Source organism: Meleagris gallopavo, chromosome 14 (genome assembly GCF_905368555.1).
Source record: "Meleagris gallopavo chromosome 14, MGAL_WU_HG_1.1, whole genome shotgun sequence".
In the NCBI taxonomy this organism is placed as follows: domain Eukaryota; kingdom Metazoa; phylum Chordata; class Aves; order Galliformes; family Phasianidae; genus Meleagris; species Meleagris gallopavo.
In genome coordinates, this window is record NC_139417.1 from 13,949,738 (window position 1) to 13,968,237 (window position 18,500).

Sequence of the window (18,500 nt, forward strand, 5' to 3'; positions counted from 1 at the left end):
GGAAGCCCACTGGTTAGTCAGCTGTCTGTCCTGTTACAGATAACATATGCACACTTCTCCATTTGTTTGGTTTCCTCCTAACTGTTTTCAGTAGTACAGAAGCAATGAAAGCCTCACCTACCAATGCTGTCATTACCTCCACGTTTCACAGCATGTGTGCCCACAGAATGCTGCACCCCACCTTTCTGAAGCCAAGCACCACCCCTATAAAATACTCCAGCACCTAAACTGGGGACAATGAGACAGCATTTGGCTCAAGTGGGCTTTGCTTCATTTCATCTGATTACTTCTTGTTACACCTTCCCTCTGCTAAACATCCCTGCGTAGGTGTCAGAGTTCTGCCTTCACACAAAACAATCATTCCATCACATTACACAGTTTGCCATTTCATAATCTTCTTGCAAATCACTTTCTACAAGTGTCCCCGTTCTAAACACCACGTTAAGCTCTGCCAGTTTGCCCTGCTGCTCCCGGAGCCGTGCTGCCAGCAGCCCTGCCCTCACCGCGGTCATTCCTGAATACCTGGAGGTCCCCACCGCCACTGGTTGGGATCCAACCCAAACAGACAGCACACAGCAATTATCCTCGTGCTGCTGTCTGGCAACGTGAACAAAGCAAGCTGCTCCCCATCCTGCCTTCAGCTCCTGACACACAGAGCACAACCAGCTCTGGAAAACCACGAATACTTTAGAAGCTTAGACACGGTCAGTGGAGGACATCATGATCTGGGGTGTCAAGAAGACAGCATGCCCAGAAATCCGCTGCCTCACACCACTACTAGATCAGCACATCCCTGGAAAACGACTGCTTGAAAACACAGTCAGATCAGAGCTTTAGAAACTGCTGTAATGAGATTTTCTCTCCAGCCCCAGTACGTTCCTTGACTTAGAGGACAGTCGAGTGATTATCAGAGACAGAGTGCTTTTCTTCAGGACAGGGATGTCAGACAGCAGATAAGACCGTATCAAAAAATAAAGTTTAAACCTAAAATCCAGCACTCATATTCAAAGTGAGGCATTATCCTGTGACAACTGTGTTCAGCCCTTCAGATGACTGATGCGGGTGAAACCGCTCTGCCAGATGGATGGATGCTGGCACAGAACCTAATGGCACTTGCTGCAAATCACCTGCTTTGTTTTAAGCACACAGGTGCACACAATGGCTTCAAGGCTATTTTCCATGCTTTGCACTAAACCCACACTTGGGTTTTTTGCAAATCTCCATCTGCAACTGCAGAATGGTGAGGGGCAGAGCCCAGCGGACGTGACATAAAACAATCACGTAGGCCGTAAATAAAGTAATACAATAAAATAAACTGCCAACACCCACCATAAAATCTAAGTAACGCCCACTTGTCAGTGTATTTGCCTTGAAAACTCCTTCTGCAAGGTGGGAAGATGGACCCGTGCCCACTAGATGGGATGCAGAGACACAGAGCAACCAGGACTAGCGAGCAAAAAAGCAGAAGGTCAGTTGTGTCCCACGAGACTGTGGTTAGCAGACAGCCTTTGGGGGGCCAATAGCATTCTCTGTCATGCTGATGTGCTGAGATAAAAGCAACAGACCCTCGGTGATGGCTTCATCAGAAGCAACTGCTGACTCAATGTTTAGGTGCAGCGGCAAGCGCTGTTTGTGTGCATACACTGCAAAACAACAGATGACTTCTAGAGTAAAACACATGGGTGAAATTCTCTCTGGAAGCAACACGGAAAAGCCAAAACAGCTGAAGTACATTTCCACAGTGACTGTGCAGTGAAGTAAATTAGAGCTCTATGTAGCCGTCATCCATTACCCCATATAGTTTAAGCAATCTGAAGATTAACGACTGGAAGGAGCCGATGAACCAGCATTACGAGGAGATGGACATCCTTTTGAGAAACTGCCACTTGCTGCTTTCAGCACACTTCACACCTCAGCAAAAAATTGAAGTTTGAAACACTCACGATCGCATTTTCCCAACAACAACTGCCATTTAAGTTACGCTTTCCGCTTTTCAGATGAAGAAATCACATTCATTGTCATGCCGTTATTTTTCTCTCTGACTGTTAAGTCAAATTAGGCTACTTCTAGACGCTAAGGAGAAAACAAAACTATTAATGCTTAACATCCATTTGGGAGAAAAAAAAAAAAAAAAGCAACACGGAGAGGGGAAAACTTTGCCAAGAGCAAAGTAATTTGTCCATTATATAAATACCACAGCCTTCTCTTACTGGTGCAGTTCTCATCTAACAGGAACACCATTTGAAATACGTGAAGGCTGTAAGCAATATGTTTGATCATCACAGCTCTGAGACATTCTTCGAAATACATAAGAAGTCATTAACCCCTGTGCTTCCTTGGAGCCAGCCCTACGTGGTTGGAATCTCAAGACTTGCAGCCTGGAAGACATTTCTCACCCTCTCGGCTCCTCCCAGCTCCACCAGAGGCCACACAGCCATTACCCAGGGAGTTGAAGCCGATTTCCTGGATCATTTTGCTCAATGAGAATCTCATTTATTATTGAAAACAACAGAAACTTGACCTTCCCTGGAGACTTCTACAGAAGTTCAGGCTGTAGGTGAATTTGTCCACCCTGCATAATGCAAGTCAATTCCTCTCCGAATAAAGCAGCACTCCAAGCGAGCGAGGCTGGCAGAATTCAACCTTTTGTGCATAATTAATGCAACCATCGATCTGAGGAAGCTCAGATTCCAAATTCTTCGGCAAGATAAATGCATGGGGATGAACTCACACACTTCTGAACAGTTTAACTTTGAAAAAGCTGCTTTGATTAACAAGAGCCTTGCTACCCCAAACCAAAGCAGATGCTTGCCATGGTGCACGTGTTGGTGCCATTCAGCAGAAATGGTTGACAGTAAACAAGGCCAGTTGTGACTCATGCTTGTCACACATCAAGATACAACATCCCTCAAGGACAAATAAGTGATTTCCTGGGCTGTTCTCCACTTGGTGTAAGCACTTCCCATTAGTGTCAGTGGGAGTTATGCACGTGGCTAGAAGATGTCAGCAATTAAAGCTCAAGTGCTGAAGACATCCACAGGCTATATGATGTACTGTTCCATGATCCTTAGATTATACTCCTTATCTTTTGAGAAATCATAGCTACCAAATTACTACATAGTTACTACGCTATGTGAATTTAGAAGTATTAATGAATTAACCCAAACTGGTGTACATGTTAGCCACCTAGCAATGGTCCCAATATTTACATAACTGAATTTATAAACCTGCTCATTCTCAGACAGACGGCATTTGGTGTCCCTTCTCCTAGGCCTAAGGGTAGTGCAAAGAACTATGAGCTGCTAGTAAGAATTTTACATTGTCTATTTTGCATTATAGATGCACCTCAGACTGGCTGATGGGACGTGCCTACTTGATGACACCTTATTTTCCCATATCCCTTTTTCTCACGCAAAGGACTTCAGATTCCTTGGATGAGATCTAAATATCTAAGTAAATGCTAGATTTTCCAAATTTCTCCCCTGCTATGGGAAGCTTACAGGCAGACTTTTAAGAGAGCTCAGCATAACAAAATGTGGCTCTGAAGCAGCAGACAGTTGGGATATCCTCACTAGCCCTAACCTACCAATTTCTATTGATGATACCAAAACGTTGTAAATTTTGTCACTGGGGGAGAGCAGAAGGTGAGATCACTGCAGGAAAGGAAAAGGCCTTTTTAAGAGACATATAGTTATCTTAGTGGTTGTGCTTTTTTCTTTCTGATTTTATAAGCTTCGGGGCAATGCCATCCCTTTTCCACCATGACAAACACAAGTTCTGAAGCAAAGGGATGGTCCACCAAAGGCACCTACCAGCAGAGTTACAGCACGAAGAACCCAAACTGGCAACTACAGCTGGTCCCGACAGCCAGTCTCTTGAAAACAATGAAGGACAGAGAACAGCCCTCCCTGTCACTCCCTGCAGGGATGACACCTACACAGGGTAACTCTTGCCAAGAGGCACAGGAAAGGAGCAAATCACCTCCACCAAAGTCTCCTCTTTAAGTCTGTACATCACAAGAGCTGACAGCACTGTAATCATGTAGTGAAAATTTCAGGAGGGAGGCAGGGTTACTCTAAATTACGTCAGAGTTGTAGTAAAGCATGCTGGTAGAATAGGATTATTATTTTTTTTAAATGCATCCAAGCTAACTCATTCATCTATTTTGAGAGTCTCTGTTAAAAGCAGTTTTTACAAAGGGCACAGCTACATTGCAGTCACTCGAGGACAAAGCTCAGCAGCCAAATACTCATGGATTTCTTAAGGCAGGTGCTGCAGTTTGCCAAGGGCAAGAGCAACTCGATTGTGCAACTCGATTATGAGCAACACAACTTCAAACCCAGCCACAGCTCTTTACACATCAATGATACCACGCACTCCCTCTACACATATAGGCTTATAAAAACTCACATTGCAAAGTAAAGATTTAAAAGTCTGGGCAACACTAAGCTCCCCATCTCCAGGTGCCACTGCCTCCCCTGTCCCCACGCACATCACATCTACTGCATCTGGCTCATCCTCGCACCGCTTCAGGCAGCTCACAGCCTGGCAGCCCTCCGCAGCTGCATTTGGATTTAAACAATACCAACTAATTTAAAATGATGTTCTGTATAACCTTGGAAACAGCTGTGTGTGATGATTGTGGTCCAGGCAGATAAGTGCTGGGAAACGATGACTAAAAAAGCATGTTTAGAGAAACAGAGATGCATTAAATGAGAAGAAATGTCTGTATTGTTCAGCTCTGAGCTTTGTGCAGAGCTGTAGTTCACTATCTTAGCACCTCTCTGAAAGCTGGCTGGGATCATGCACGAAAATTAAAAAGCAGAGCATGTCCCATTCCTTATGGTGGGTTCACACCTCAGTAAGGAGAGCAGAGAATGCAGTGGTTATGCTCTTCACTTCTTGGGACAAGACCACCTTCATCACACACCAAGAACTTCCCAGGGCATTTCTAATTCATCTGCAGTGCAGACCTCCCTCACTTCGCACACCTCCACCTGCTCCTCATGATGATTTTGGGAGCACTGAATTTGTGCAACGCATGTTAGGGCTATTTCACAGGGCTCACCCATCTCCTACAGCCCATGCTCAGAAGCAGAGAGAATACCGTAGGACATCAGAGCATTACAGACCCGTCAGCACCACTCTGGCTTTTATGAAGGTCTCACAAACAGCCTCCTGTCCTTGCCTCTCCCCTCGTGCACCTCTCATAGGGAAGACAAATACATAATACTCAATTACCTTGATAAAATTACAGTCTTCCACTGCTCGGCACGTTTCACCTCTTCAGATCAAGGAAAACAAGCAAGACATGGTTGGCTGCACAAGCGTAACTCCCCATAAACATACAAATAAGAAACAATGTTGTGAAATAGGAATGCGTTACTCCATCAAAGCTCTGCTGACACATAGTCTGGGCTTCATTATCACCTCTGGAGTTCAGAGCACTGTTTGCTATAATTAGAAATGTATCAAAATTCGGGCAGAGCACTGCAACCATCACTGCTCTGCTGTCCTGAGGCTGATAACCAGCAGAGCAGGAGGCAGAGTTGTTAGGGACCAAGTCCCACCCTCTTCTCTGACTTGAGAAAGACCATACTGAAAGTTTTAAAGAGCACCAGGCAGGTTCATACTGCTAAGACCCAAGGGATATAGGCAAATGTCAAGCTCTGCTCATCATCCTTGTCGTTGTAAATGGGGTTGGGGGTAACAGGAGGGAGAGGGCAGTCTGCAGTGAGAAAAATGCCACTACAAAGTTAAGGAAAACCAATCATGAAAAGCTGACCTTTGCAAGACAGACTGATGTACCAAGTACCATCCTCATAACCAATCATATATATATAAGATCAAATACAACTGTAATTTTAGATTAGCTATGTATACCCAAACGTTTCCTGGAGTAGCATAGCTGTGCAGGAGTCATTCTTCACCCTCAGTGAATAGTCCCAACATTTTGCCACAGTCCCTACATTTTTAAAGCTGGAATCCACATCCATTTTTTTCCATTCTTGCAATGATCTGCAAATCCTTCTGAGTTTGTGCACCACTGATCACTCCACAGCCATTCCAGTCACTCACTTCAGACCTTAATACATCTGCAAGATTGTAATTGACCAACGCCGGTTACAAGCTTTCTAAATAGGAGAGAAATGCTCATTGCTTTATGCTCAAAACCTGCAGGCTGTTGCACACCATCCAACCTGACAGCCAGGGTACCAAAAATAGGGGGCTGTAACAGAAGTGCTGACATTACCCAGCGACGGTGGTACCACCTCTCTGCCATAATGAAGTATGGTTGGAGATAAGCACTGCTGATTCAGGAGGAATATCTGATTGGGCAGAAAACAAAGTGTGGGGATAATCTATTTGCTGAGTGCCAACAGTAGGCTGAGAGAGAAAGCAGAGCAGCTGAGTTGGTAAGGAAACGACAATAAAGTCCAGTCACAATTCCCAAGGGAAGCTCTTACTCCTGTCGTTCCTATGATTGCAAGAGACCTGACTTGGGCTAAAAGGACATCACAGCATTCCCTGAGGAGTAGGGCTGGCTGGGCAGGGGCTGTTACCTGCCTGAGATGCTGGGTGCCTGCTGAGAAAGCACACAGCACTGATTTTCAAAAGAAATGAGTTTATTCCCCATCCCTTGAAAATCAAATGCCTTTAAAGTCTCTCAGCACCAAAAATAAAAGCACATAGGGAGGACTCACAATATGCACAGCAATACTACCTTAAAACTGCCTCAGTAACCTGCAAAAAAAAGCCTTAAAATCACTGATATTATGTGGAAAAGAGCCTAATAAAGCTGTTTCAGCCAGTAACCCTTTGTTTGAATAGGGGTATGCTCCGCTCCCCCTTCCTCCTCTTTATACTTTGCTCAGGAGTGAGGGGAAAGAAAGAAAGGGTGAAAACTGCTCAGGAAGTTTAATGTTTTCCTCTACCCCTTCTTTTACCAGAGCTCATTTTTTAAATATCTACACTCTGAATTTCCCATGGGATGATAATTACCTCTAAAAACACCTGTTTGTTTCATACAGAAAGTTCCAAATGCAACATAGCGATTAATAAATGCCTAATGATAAGATTAACAAACCATTCCGAAAACATCTCACTCTATTCACTCTGCAGCATCAACTCCAAATCAGCAGCAATGGCAGCACAGCCCCACTCCCTGGGCGCCAAACAGTCCCTTTTCCTTCCCACCCTTCTCCAAAACTGCCCTGCTGCCATTCACCCAACTGCAGGGAGGGGGTCAGGGAATGGGTGCACACTTTCTGGTTGGCTTCCCATTGGTTAAACGCCCCAGGGCATTTCCAATTTAATACGTATTTCTTTTTAAAGTTAGTGGAATTGAAATAAATCCATACTGTTTGCCAATTTCCAGCTTACGTAATCAAAGTCAACTGTGCATTCATAAATTCCTCCCCTCTCTGCAAGCTGATCTGACAGCAGCGTGGGGGGGAAATGTAGCAAGGGAAAAATAATCTCCTGCGGTACTCTCTTGATTTACCCAGGAAAATAAAATGCCTTCGGTTTATAATGGCTTAGTAATGAAATAAACATTTTGAAACCCATAAAGGAACCTCAATAATAAGGTCTTTAAAAACTGCAGACACAGTGAAAGCAAAATAGAAAAAAGAAGGAGAAATATGCCTGAAATTAAGCGGAGAAAAATCACTAAGACACAGACATGGTGAAGTCCAGCAATGGGAGCACCGGGAGAAGGGGAGAGAATCCTTTCAGCAATCGAAGTTCACATAGCATCTGCTAAGCAAAGTTACTGCAGCTGGGGCTGTTCTCTAAAGAAAAAGATCCAACTGGAGGTAGGCGTACCTCAATGAGATAGATACAGAGTATATGAAGGTATCACAGTTTTAAAGCCTGTTGTCTGAGAGACCAGTCAGGCTCCCTGGTTAAACATAAGTCTGTTGCTCCACTGTGCTGGAAGGTTCAGAAACCTCAGCATTTGCATGGCTTAAAATGGCTGCATCAGTTCATGGCTTCTGTAACTTATCACGGGCATGGCACAGAGCACCGGAGAAGGGTCTCCTTTCTGGCTATACACTACTTTAAATGTAACAAAGCCAATGTAATTAGTCCCACGAGTAACCCTCCAGTAACAGCATCAGCTCCCAGCACTCTAGAGCTGTATGCTATGCAGTAATTATGCTACCAAGCTGTCAGAGCCTCCTTATCTGCATGCAAATTAGTTCATATGCTATACATCTACCATAATGACAGTATTACAACAAGAATTTTATAATGAAGCCATCCTCTTTATAGCAACACAGCACAATTACTTTATTAACAAGTTGCATATCCATTTCTGTAACCGCTCCCAGTCAAACAGCCAAATTTTCCATTCCCCTGTAGGGGAAGATCTTCACCTCTCTGCCTGTATCTTTTAGTAAACGCAAAGAACAAGAATGGGATTTTGAGAACTACCTCTGTACTGCTTCATTGTTCCTAGAGAAGCACCGCACCAAATGCCATTAAGCACGGCTAGGTGAATAAATACTGCCATAATGCCCGGAAAGGTTAGGAGATGAAACAGTGATAATCAAATCAGCAGCTGTGTGCTCCCAGCCTCAACATCAATCATCGCCTTCTGGCAGTGAGCGGTGCGAGCACTGCGGCCAAATGGCAGTGGGAGGGGACAAGGCCTCACTGCAACACAACGAGATGCCAAGGGAAGAAAGAGGTGAGAGAAAAGCACCAACAAATAAATATTTACGGGCATTTTTCAAGCAAAGCCTTCATTTTTAGCTCTATTTATAACCTTTCAGCTTGTATCATCACAAGCCAGTGGTGCTTTGGGGGACCTGCACTCCAACCCCGTTGCAGGGGTATGATGCCCCAGAGGCAGGCAGTGCCTCCCAGGGGAACCAGGGAAGGTGATCAATATCAGGGCAATATCAATTCGGAGCCCGTATCTCACTCATACGAGCTGATAGAGTTTATTTCCATTCTGACCAGAGAGTTACTTCTCAAAAATCTACGTGAGAATGTGGCAGTTGTGCTTTGTGTATTCCTCCTGAGCAGAAAAAAAGGCACATGGAAGCTGGGAAAAAACCTAACATTTCCCTTTCCCGTGTTTTATTTCCCCAAGCACCAGAAAGGTGTGGACAGGTCTCAGCCAAAGTTTGAGCACTACTTTGTTCTTCATGTAAATCACCTCTTTCATCAATTATCTTAAAGGCATTTATAAATAGGGCTGCTGTTTCAAAGCCACAAGGAGGTAGGTGAGAATTACCATGGACAGCACAAAGATACTCAAACAATGAGCAAATCCAATTCTTTTAAAACCCGTACTTACAGCTCCAGGATAGCTCTAATCAGTACTGACATCACAGTGTATAAAACAACAAACAAAGGAAAGGAAAAGGCATGGAGCAATGGCCTTTTTCTCTTCTACAAAAGCATGTTTTGTTTTTGTTAGCATAACCTGCAGTTTGCTAGGCTTCTGCAAGATCAAATATTTGATCAATTTATGAAAGGGATGAAATTATGTGTTTGCCTGAAGGAAGCAGGGTCACTGGATTTCATGACCCCAGAGTTTATTCCACCACTTGGTTCCCATGAGAAAAGTACTAAATTACCCTTTTCCTTTGGGAGAATGGGAAACAATCAGAATCTATCACAGTCCTCCCGCAGCTACTAACAAGATCTTCTGTAGCCTTTGACACCACCCCATGAAATAGCACAACATAAGCCATCTTATTAGTGCTCAGCGTGCACCTACAAATGGGCTGCACTCTCAGGGCACTCAGTTCTGCAATGAGCAGCTCAGTCCCATCAGCTGGAAATCTTTCCATTCCCCTCAGTGTCCATAAAGGCACTGTCGTAGCTCCAGCAGGGCTTGGGCCACGTCCTGGAGGTGCCATCCATCTCACCCAACATCTTCATCCTATCCTTGGGATTTCCCATCCAACCTTGTCTCCTTCTTCTCCTGCATCTCAGCACAAAACTGCACAGGTTTTTCAGTCGTGTTGCTGCATACCTCAGCAGCTCCTTTGTCAGTGCCATGAGCCTCAGGCTGTGGTTTGGCAGCTGAGTTCCCCATTGCCTACTTATATTTTTGTCACGTTACTGAAGAAGAAATTCTGCCATCAGCACAGTAATCTGCTGGAAAATAAAAACACATGGAAATCACCTGCAAGGTGTGCTATTTTAGATGGGACTGCTAATATAGGTCAAGTTTTCTGTTCTCCTCTGGGCTGCATGTATTTATTAAAAAACACCTTAGGAATTCTGAATTTTGAAACCATGCACCACTGTCTTTTAGAGGAAAAATCACATCAGCATTATTCCATACTATTCCTGCTCCCTGATTTCAGTGACTCAACTCTACGCTTGCAGACACAGATTTTGGGAGATATTCATGAAAATGAAAATCATTCTATTGCACTTAAAAAAAAAAAAAAAAAAAGTCATATTTGATGGTGAAAACCCACCAAAGGCATTTGGGAATCAGATGGGGACAACTTCTCAATCCTGTTAGAATTCTGGCAGCCCAACCCAATGATTCCTCTTAGAAGCAAATCTTCCTGAAGCCCATTTCTGCTCTGTGAGCCAAACCATGAAGAATCTAACAGTTTTCCTTGCAGCTCTGGCATTTCCTTTCCCTCATCATAGCAGTGTTGACCCTATCTGGGAAACTGTGGTAGCAGAGTCAGACTGCAGCAATACAGCACAGCCACCCTGATAAGCTGAAACACCACAGTGACCTTGTTTCCAATGTGCTTGAATATACTTAGTGCGTACATGACCCATATTATAATATAGGGTTTGATCTTTTTTTTTTTCCTCCCTTAAACAATTGAGATTGCTATTGCATCCGAGCAAAGTTTAATCATCACAGTATTTTAATTTTGTAATTAAAAATGGCTGCTCTTCACAAAGGAGAGAACTGACGAGGGATAAAGTAATTTATTCACTCCTCCTTCCCTCACCTAGATATTAAATACTTTACAAAAGACCATCAGCAAGGAACTCAATTTGTAGACACTAACAACCTTGGCAGTGTCCTTTGCAGCGCAGAACAGCTGTTCAGTTGATGGGCACTTTTTCCCAGCAGGGAACGTTTGAGCCTTTTCCATTGTAAATGTTTCTGTTTTCTGCTTTTCAAGCACTCTCACTTTGTGCCTAGCTTGCAAGAGAACCCTGTATGGAAATACTGCCACCAAGACCACAAGGACTGTTAACCTGGAAAATGGCTCCGTTCCACCACTTGTTTCATCTAAAGTGTATTTAAATTCCAACAAGCAATCATATTGCAAGCAATCTTTGTTGCTTTCAAAAATTAAAGGAAAATAACAAACAGCACATGACCTCTTCTGAGATTTTAAGCACTCAGACCCAGCTGCTGCCATTTAGCACTGACGGTGACCCAGCTGTGCTGCAGCACCTCATTGCGCAGTCCTCCTTAGTGCAACCACTCAAAGCATGAAGAAATAAATAAGAAAAACTTAGTTCACCCCATCTCATCTCCACGGACCCCAAATGGGCATCCTATCTCGGTCTTCTTTTTCATCTTGCTGATGGAGAAGAAGTAGCACGCATGTAGTAACATTTCACAGTAAGCCATATGGCTCAGGATGTAAGCATGACAACATGACTGATGTTTTCCCCGCACCTAAATGAAAATGTGTTTGGTACAGGAGTCACAAAGCTCGTCTGCACGTCTGCATCCACGTAAGACTCCGTTTCAGGAATCACACCACAGATGAGAAGTATATTCAGCCAGCAGAAGGTCACGCAGAAGATGACAGGAAAGGCACAGCCTGACATCTGGTTTTGGGATCCCACTTCTTAAGTCTTCAGAATGCTGGACTGCTTCTTTGGTAGAAATCTGGGAGGTGGAAGTAATGGTTTTGCTCTGGTTGATAACCTCACATGCAGTGACTGTTAATACAGCAAGTTATTGCCTCAGTTGCACAAAGAACTATGCACCAACACTTCAGGAAGATGGAAAAGCACCACGTTGCTTTGTAATTAAAAACAACATGGAAAAATGCCAAGGCTGAAAGGTAGAGAAAACCCTAATCTCCCTCAAGCAGAAGGAATGAAAAAGCCCAGCGAGGGCAGAAAATCTCTTTCTACCTTTGCTTCTGCTGCTTCAGAGATTATAGACAGATACACTAAAATTGCTGGGAGTCCAAGCAGCGGTGAGAATATCAAAGCAGAATCTATTAGCTCCTCTGTTCATTAAATATTAATTAATTAGAGATCTAACTAAGTCAATATATGCCTCTCTCTGTTATATACTGTTATTTCATGTTCAGTAATATCCACCAGCAATCCGTTCCCACCCCCTCTGCCTTTAGCAGTGCTTCCACATCCTCCAACACTCCATTCTTTTCTGCTTCCACTAGTGCTGATATGCATCCACGGTGAGACTCCAGTTTAATAAACACACACACTACACTGGAATGTATTTCTGCACTGATACAGAAAGTCAACGGAAAAATATTAATTTTTTAACACGCTTTTAAGTGTGACAGCGTCCAAGTCCGATTGCATAGTCCCTGTCAAGCCCAGAGGGCTCACAGGATAGGAAAAAATTTCTATGCTTCACTAAAATACAGCTCTTGTTTCTCCAGCAATTTAGGAAACTTACTTTTTAAACACTCAACAGCTTTGCTTCTAGGAAAGCTGTGCAAATCCACACCATCCTGTCCTCAGCTCTGGCACACAGAGCTCTGCAAAGAGGAAGAAGGACTTCCCAGCCACCTCTGTGACCAAGAACATTAAAAACATCACATTAAAGATTAATTTATGGGTGGAGAGCAGGAGAGAATTTGCTTTTGCCAGATGTATTTTTTTCTTTTTAAGTAGATGTCACCAGTTCAAAGTCCAGCTGAGATGCTGAGTTCAAATCTATACTGCTATTGTATCTCAGTTATCACAACCGCATACTTGCTATGGAATTCACCCACAAACACACATTTTGCTCTACATAAAGATATTTAGCACAGAGAGGTGGCTCTTCCTTGGAAGCCAAACTGATAAAACGTACCTCTGAAGTTACTTTTTAATGTGGTTGGCTATTCATTAATTCCTGCCAGTAAAGGAAGTTGTTGCAAACATGAGCTCTAGCTTGGCACATGTTGCAGTGCTCCTCAAAAAGCTGCAGCAGAATGCCAAAACAGCTATTCAGGAGCAGCTTGGCTCCTGGAATCAATGCAGAGATGTCCTGTGGTCATGCATAATTCACCCACCATTTGCCTCGGTAAAGACAAAGACCAGGAGGAAAATAAAGATCCGCAGCGCAGCCGGTGGCAGAGCTGAGCTGGCAGGCTCTGGGAGCCGACCCAAGGGTGCTTCCCTGGTGCCTGCCCCAGCTGCTCTGCCATTCGGCAGCACTGGGCACCTCGGCACAGACCTTGGCACCACGTCCTCCGCTCTAACTTCTCCCCCATATGTTCTCTTCAAAAGGCGTTTTAAGACCAAAGGATGAGCCAAAAACCTGGGGGGAATTTTGATCGTTCCCAGTGTGGAAGGTCTCACACGGCATCCTGGTTTCTGCAATAGCAGCAAATGGGGCAGCGGGCCACCGGTGTGTCTTTATTAGAATGAAGAAACCTCCATTCAGAATTCCAATGAGAATTTGCACTACGCATAGGCCAGGTTTTCTTTCATTTTTCTCTTCCTCCCCCCCTGAGGTTTAAAGAGATCCCTCCTCAAAGTGATCTCGTGTAGGACATAACCCTATTCTGAATGCTATTATTCCTCGCAGCTTGGTATTTTCATGTGGCTACAACTCCGGAAAAGTTTCTATAAGAGATGGATGTTGCTGCTGGTGAAGGTTATAACTGACATTCACTAGATAATTTGTGAACTACAAAACCTCTGTGTTTCTCAGTTATTCCCAACAAACAGTCCACCCAGTGAGATTAACATACAAACCAGGCAGCGCAGGGAACCTGTACGTTTTCACCATAAATCACTCACTTGCCCTTCATTAGGTTTTGCACAGTTCTTATTATTTCATTTCTGGAGAAAATCATGACTAGTTACTGTCTGCTTTAAGAAACAAAACTACCAGCAACATTTCCACAGGGATCATCTGAAATGAATTTCTAATAATGTACGGGTTAAAAGGTTTTCTTGTTCTCCCCTTTCGGCATCCAGCATCTAAACTTTATGGGCCCAATGATGCTGTGAAAGGCACATGTGCTTAATCACAAAACCTGTTAAGAAACACATCTTAAAACTGCTTGCTTAAATATAGAGCAGACATGAACTTAGGCAGCCAGTTGAATGCAGAGGAGCAGGTTCTATTTATTGCTCCGGCAGCCAGCCTCAGTGCAGGAATGACGGTCACGGCAGATAAAGGCTTTTATCCCAGGCTGGCTTGTATACAGCACCTCATCAGTACCCTTCAGGCACTTCACTAAAGCAGGGATCTATCACTATCCCTATTTTACAGAAAAGGAAAAGCATCCCAAGGTTACAACAGAAGGTCAGAAACTCAGATCTGCAGCCACCACCTGTATACCTTAATTCCTGTGCTTTGTCCATTAAGTCACTCTATGTAAGAGCTCCACAGATTGAGGCTCTAATTCAGCATTTAACTCACTTCTCTACAAAACTATGAGCATTCACTGTACTGTCAACAATTCTGTTGACTTAGACCAGCACCTACCATGCCCAAGTGCACAACACCAATGGCCCATCTCTCCATATCTCCCAACACAAGAGACAGCGTTACGTTCACTTAAGCTTTGCAGGGAATACATACAGTCCCACCGGATGCCACTTAAATAGGCAGGTCAAGGAATTTAGCTAATGACTGGTAAATCTCAAGGTGGAAGTCACGAGAGCTGGACTCTGGAGCTGACACATTCACTCAAGTTTGAAACCACCCTTCATTTGGAAGGAAGAGCACGAAGCAACACAATGCAAGTTTGATGACATATATAGCAACACATTCCCTGCATAGGAGGTGACACTAAGGATGTCCTGGCTGGAACACTGCTTTCCACACCTCCATGCACCACAAAACATGGCTTGCAAGTCACGTTGCCCTCTGTCACATCCGTTTTGGCCAGACCAGCTGGAGATGGCAGCCTCCTCCGACCTCCAGAAGCAAAGAGAAGCCTCAGAGCACCTCCAATTAGAGTCATCCACTTGAAAGCTTTCTCGCAGTGACTGCTCTCCTTGGTTTCTGCAGGCAGCCAGCATTCGCTCACCTTCACTGCCTTCCCAGCTCCTTCAGCAGAGCACTGGCCTGGTAGGACCGGAACGTACCAGAGCTTCCAGCTGACTGCTTGGCTCTCCCTCCTCTGCCTCAGTTTGTAGCCTTGTTTTATAAGGCAAAGACTAAAGAGTTCCTTTTTACAAAGCTCTCAGTCAGGCCGTTTGCTGTAAACCTCATTTACAAACGTGCTCCTGCTGGGTACAAATGCATCAGTGATGGGCAACAGGACTGTGGGGCAGGAAGGGACATGGAATGGGGTTGCGGCTTGGGAGGTGGGTAATCATCACACATGGCATTCTTTAGGCAAGGCAACCATCAGCCATGCCCTGTCAGAAGTGAGATGGAGCGGCAATGCTGAGGCATAACAACCTGCAGCACAAAGATAGCTACAGCCTTAGCACAAGCATCACTTGGAGGTCTGTATTTTCTACACACCTCCTTCTGAAACACAGGAGAGAAAACAAATGAAACGAATAAGCAACAGCTTTCACCGAGAAAGCAACTCAAAATCAAGCGTGCCAGACATTGCTGCCCAGGCTGTCCTGCCTGTTTCAGTGGTGACAACGTGGAAACAAAACCTAAGTGCATTCAGCACAACCTCCCATCTCCACATGCAGAACCCCACGCCGGCAGCACCGCAGCGCTCAGAGGAAATGGCTGAGCCAATTCGCCTTCGCCAGGAATAATTGGGAAATAATGGAGCTACTGTTTGCATTTCCAATCAAGAGAAGCTCACGCAGCAAGAGCACCTACTGAGAGGGAGGGCTGCACTGACAGCGGCGGATCCAGAATGGAGGTTTTTAAGAGTGCTGCACTGAGAAATAGTGAGGAAATTGAGCACAGGGTTCTCCAGAAACTGGTTTCTATCTTACTGGCTATTTTTTCACAAGCAGAAGTGCTACACAAAGGTATTTAAGCTACCACACCCAACCAGTCACAAAGTCTGCACTGTTTACTGAGGTCAGAGAGGACTGTCTCACAAATTTTCACAGCCTGCAAACAACCTCACAATTCTGAAAGTACCCGTGTAGCCATCATGGCAGACAATCTAACACCAGTGGGTTTTTTTTTTTTCTGTACGAAATTGTTTCCAACACACTTCACTTTGTCTGAGAGCTACAACGCTTTTTCCAAAAGCAAAATCTCTGTATCTTGGTGAAATACAAGCATGGAAGCAAACACCTCCAGACGGTGGGGGGCTGGGACAACACCTCCTCAATGCTCCCAGGGATTTCTAATTGAAAAGCAGGCGTCGGAGAAGGCTTGGGAAGAGCACAAGGTCAAGACCTGATTACAATAGAAAATCAGTTTGCAGTCTTGGTTACAAATTTGCTGTTAAGATACCATAACATATTTTTAAGCAATTCATTATCAATTTACTAAAACACCAGGGCTTCTTTGAGACTGCCACAGATTATTGTTTAAACCACTATTTAAAAGTGCACTGATTCACAGCATGGATAATTTATCCTTATGCCATTACAGCATGCGTGCATATAGCCACATTACAATTCATTTTTAAGAAGTGATTTTGCATGCAAAGTCAACGCTCTTTTTCATATCCTGACTGAGAACTGGACGCATCCACTCACAAATAACAAACTTATCTCACCGGATTGCTAAACAGCACTTGCAAACAAACATAAGTATTATTTTGACACTTGGGTACCTCACAAGACAATAAACAAAGTGGTTAATAAAGGCGAGAAGGCACGGCTCTGGGACACAGCAGACTGTCACCTTTCAGAAAGGGCCGGGTGGCTTCAGAAAGAGGGAACAACCTCATTAAAGCCCTTCGTCTGTCTGGAGATTTGCTCATTTGTTCAGGCTGAGAGACGTCGTGTGTTTTTTCAAGGGATTAACAAAGAGAAGAGGAGCGGTGCTTTCTTGTCCAAGTTATTATTTTTAATAAGAAAAATAAATACTAATTAGAATACAAGCCAGCAGCAGTCCCGATGAAGTGGAAATGCTTTTCTCCCCCATCGATAAACAACTGGACTGCAGAAACTGGATAACCACGCAGCAGAAGGCCTCATTTAATTGATGGATACGCTGGAAACCTTTGGCAGAAAGTGGTCAGTTTCAACTCTGAGCTCAATAATGAGCTCTCAAGTTCTCTGTTTCACGGAATGGGCCACAACATGACTTCATTTAGCTTCGTTTTATAATTACAAGCCCTGTTCTTTACTCTTTTCCCCCTGCTTAAATACCACTTTTTCAAACCAGTACCAGGAAGAAAAAAGAAAAAAGAAGAAAGAATAAACAATTTTAATGAACACATGCAAATAGAAGCCTGGTGAAATGAAATCACAGACCTAAGCAAAACACCGCGTTGAACACATTTGTAGGTTTTATGCAAAGCTCATCTAAATTTGAGTAATTCAACCTAATTTGGCAATCTGCACAATCAGTTTGCAAACTTCAACCACGGAATTTTAAGCATAAGCCTGGAAGATCATTAACATTTGTATTTATCACACAGGCCACAATCCAGCAGTGTACTGAAGCCTGTGTTCAAGTGTTTTAAGTAAGGTCTTAGCACACACATGGCATCCAGGGGAGTATTAGAAGCTCTAATTACAGAGATAAGTCACTGATACATTCAGATCACAAAATTTAACCTCAAATCGATCTGAAATTTCAAACCAATGAAGCTTAAGGCCAGGAGCCTTCCTCCAAAAAGCCCAACATCTTTTCTCTCTTGCACCACCTGAGAAACGTTCCCTGATCACAACCATTGCTCTACAGCTTTTCATCTCCACCCCTTCTCTTCTCCATGAGCCCCACTGCTTCCCCCCACAGACAGAGGTGCAGATGGGTCCTTCTCTGTTCTGAACGCGCCGGGTCTCCATCGAGCAGCACAAGAACTGGATGTGCTTGCCATGCTCCAGCACAGTGAGAGCACCAAGATGGTTACTGAAGGGCAGCTCTCCCGTGCTCTTCCCAGCATGTGTGCTGGCTGCAGTGAGGTTTATTTTTCATTTGTCTTCTCTTTCTTCAACGACAAAATGCAATGGGTCTTTGACTCATAAGCATGTTCTTGCTCCAGATAGTTTAAAATACTTTGTAGGAAGGAGAACTGTTTCTCATCCAACTCCACCCGTTGCTTTTTTTTTTTTCTTTTTTCTGAAGGCATCTCCTCAAAGAGAAGGCAAAGCATATTTTTCAAGGTGAGAACTGCCAGCATGAATTTGAATCAAAGTCTACATCCATTTCAATGGGAAGCTTCACAGCATCCCAGCTACTTGCTCAAACACAGGAGGGTAAGCAGACTGTGCTGGCACCTCCAATCTTCTCCACACAA

General features: G+C 44.0%; 1 protein-coding gene across 26 annotated transcripts in view; it reads right to left on the reverse strand.

The window, feature by feature from the left end:
- Positions 1 to 18,500, reverse strand: part of MAGI1 (membrane associated guanylate kinase, WW and PDZ domain containing 1) — a 291,554-nt gene that overhangs the window by 89,969 nt on the left and 183,085 nt on the right. Inside the window, exon 1 of one of the 26 annotated variants that reach the window (XM_085236184.1) lies at positions 5,242 to 5,260. The exons of the other annotated variants lie outside the window; for them this stretch is intronic. The gene's annotated coding sequence lies outside the window, so the exon portion shown is untranslated. Of the gene's footprint in view, positions 1 to 5,241; positions 5,261 to 18,500 lie in introns of those variants that run through there. 26 annotated transcript variants of the gene reach the window in all.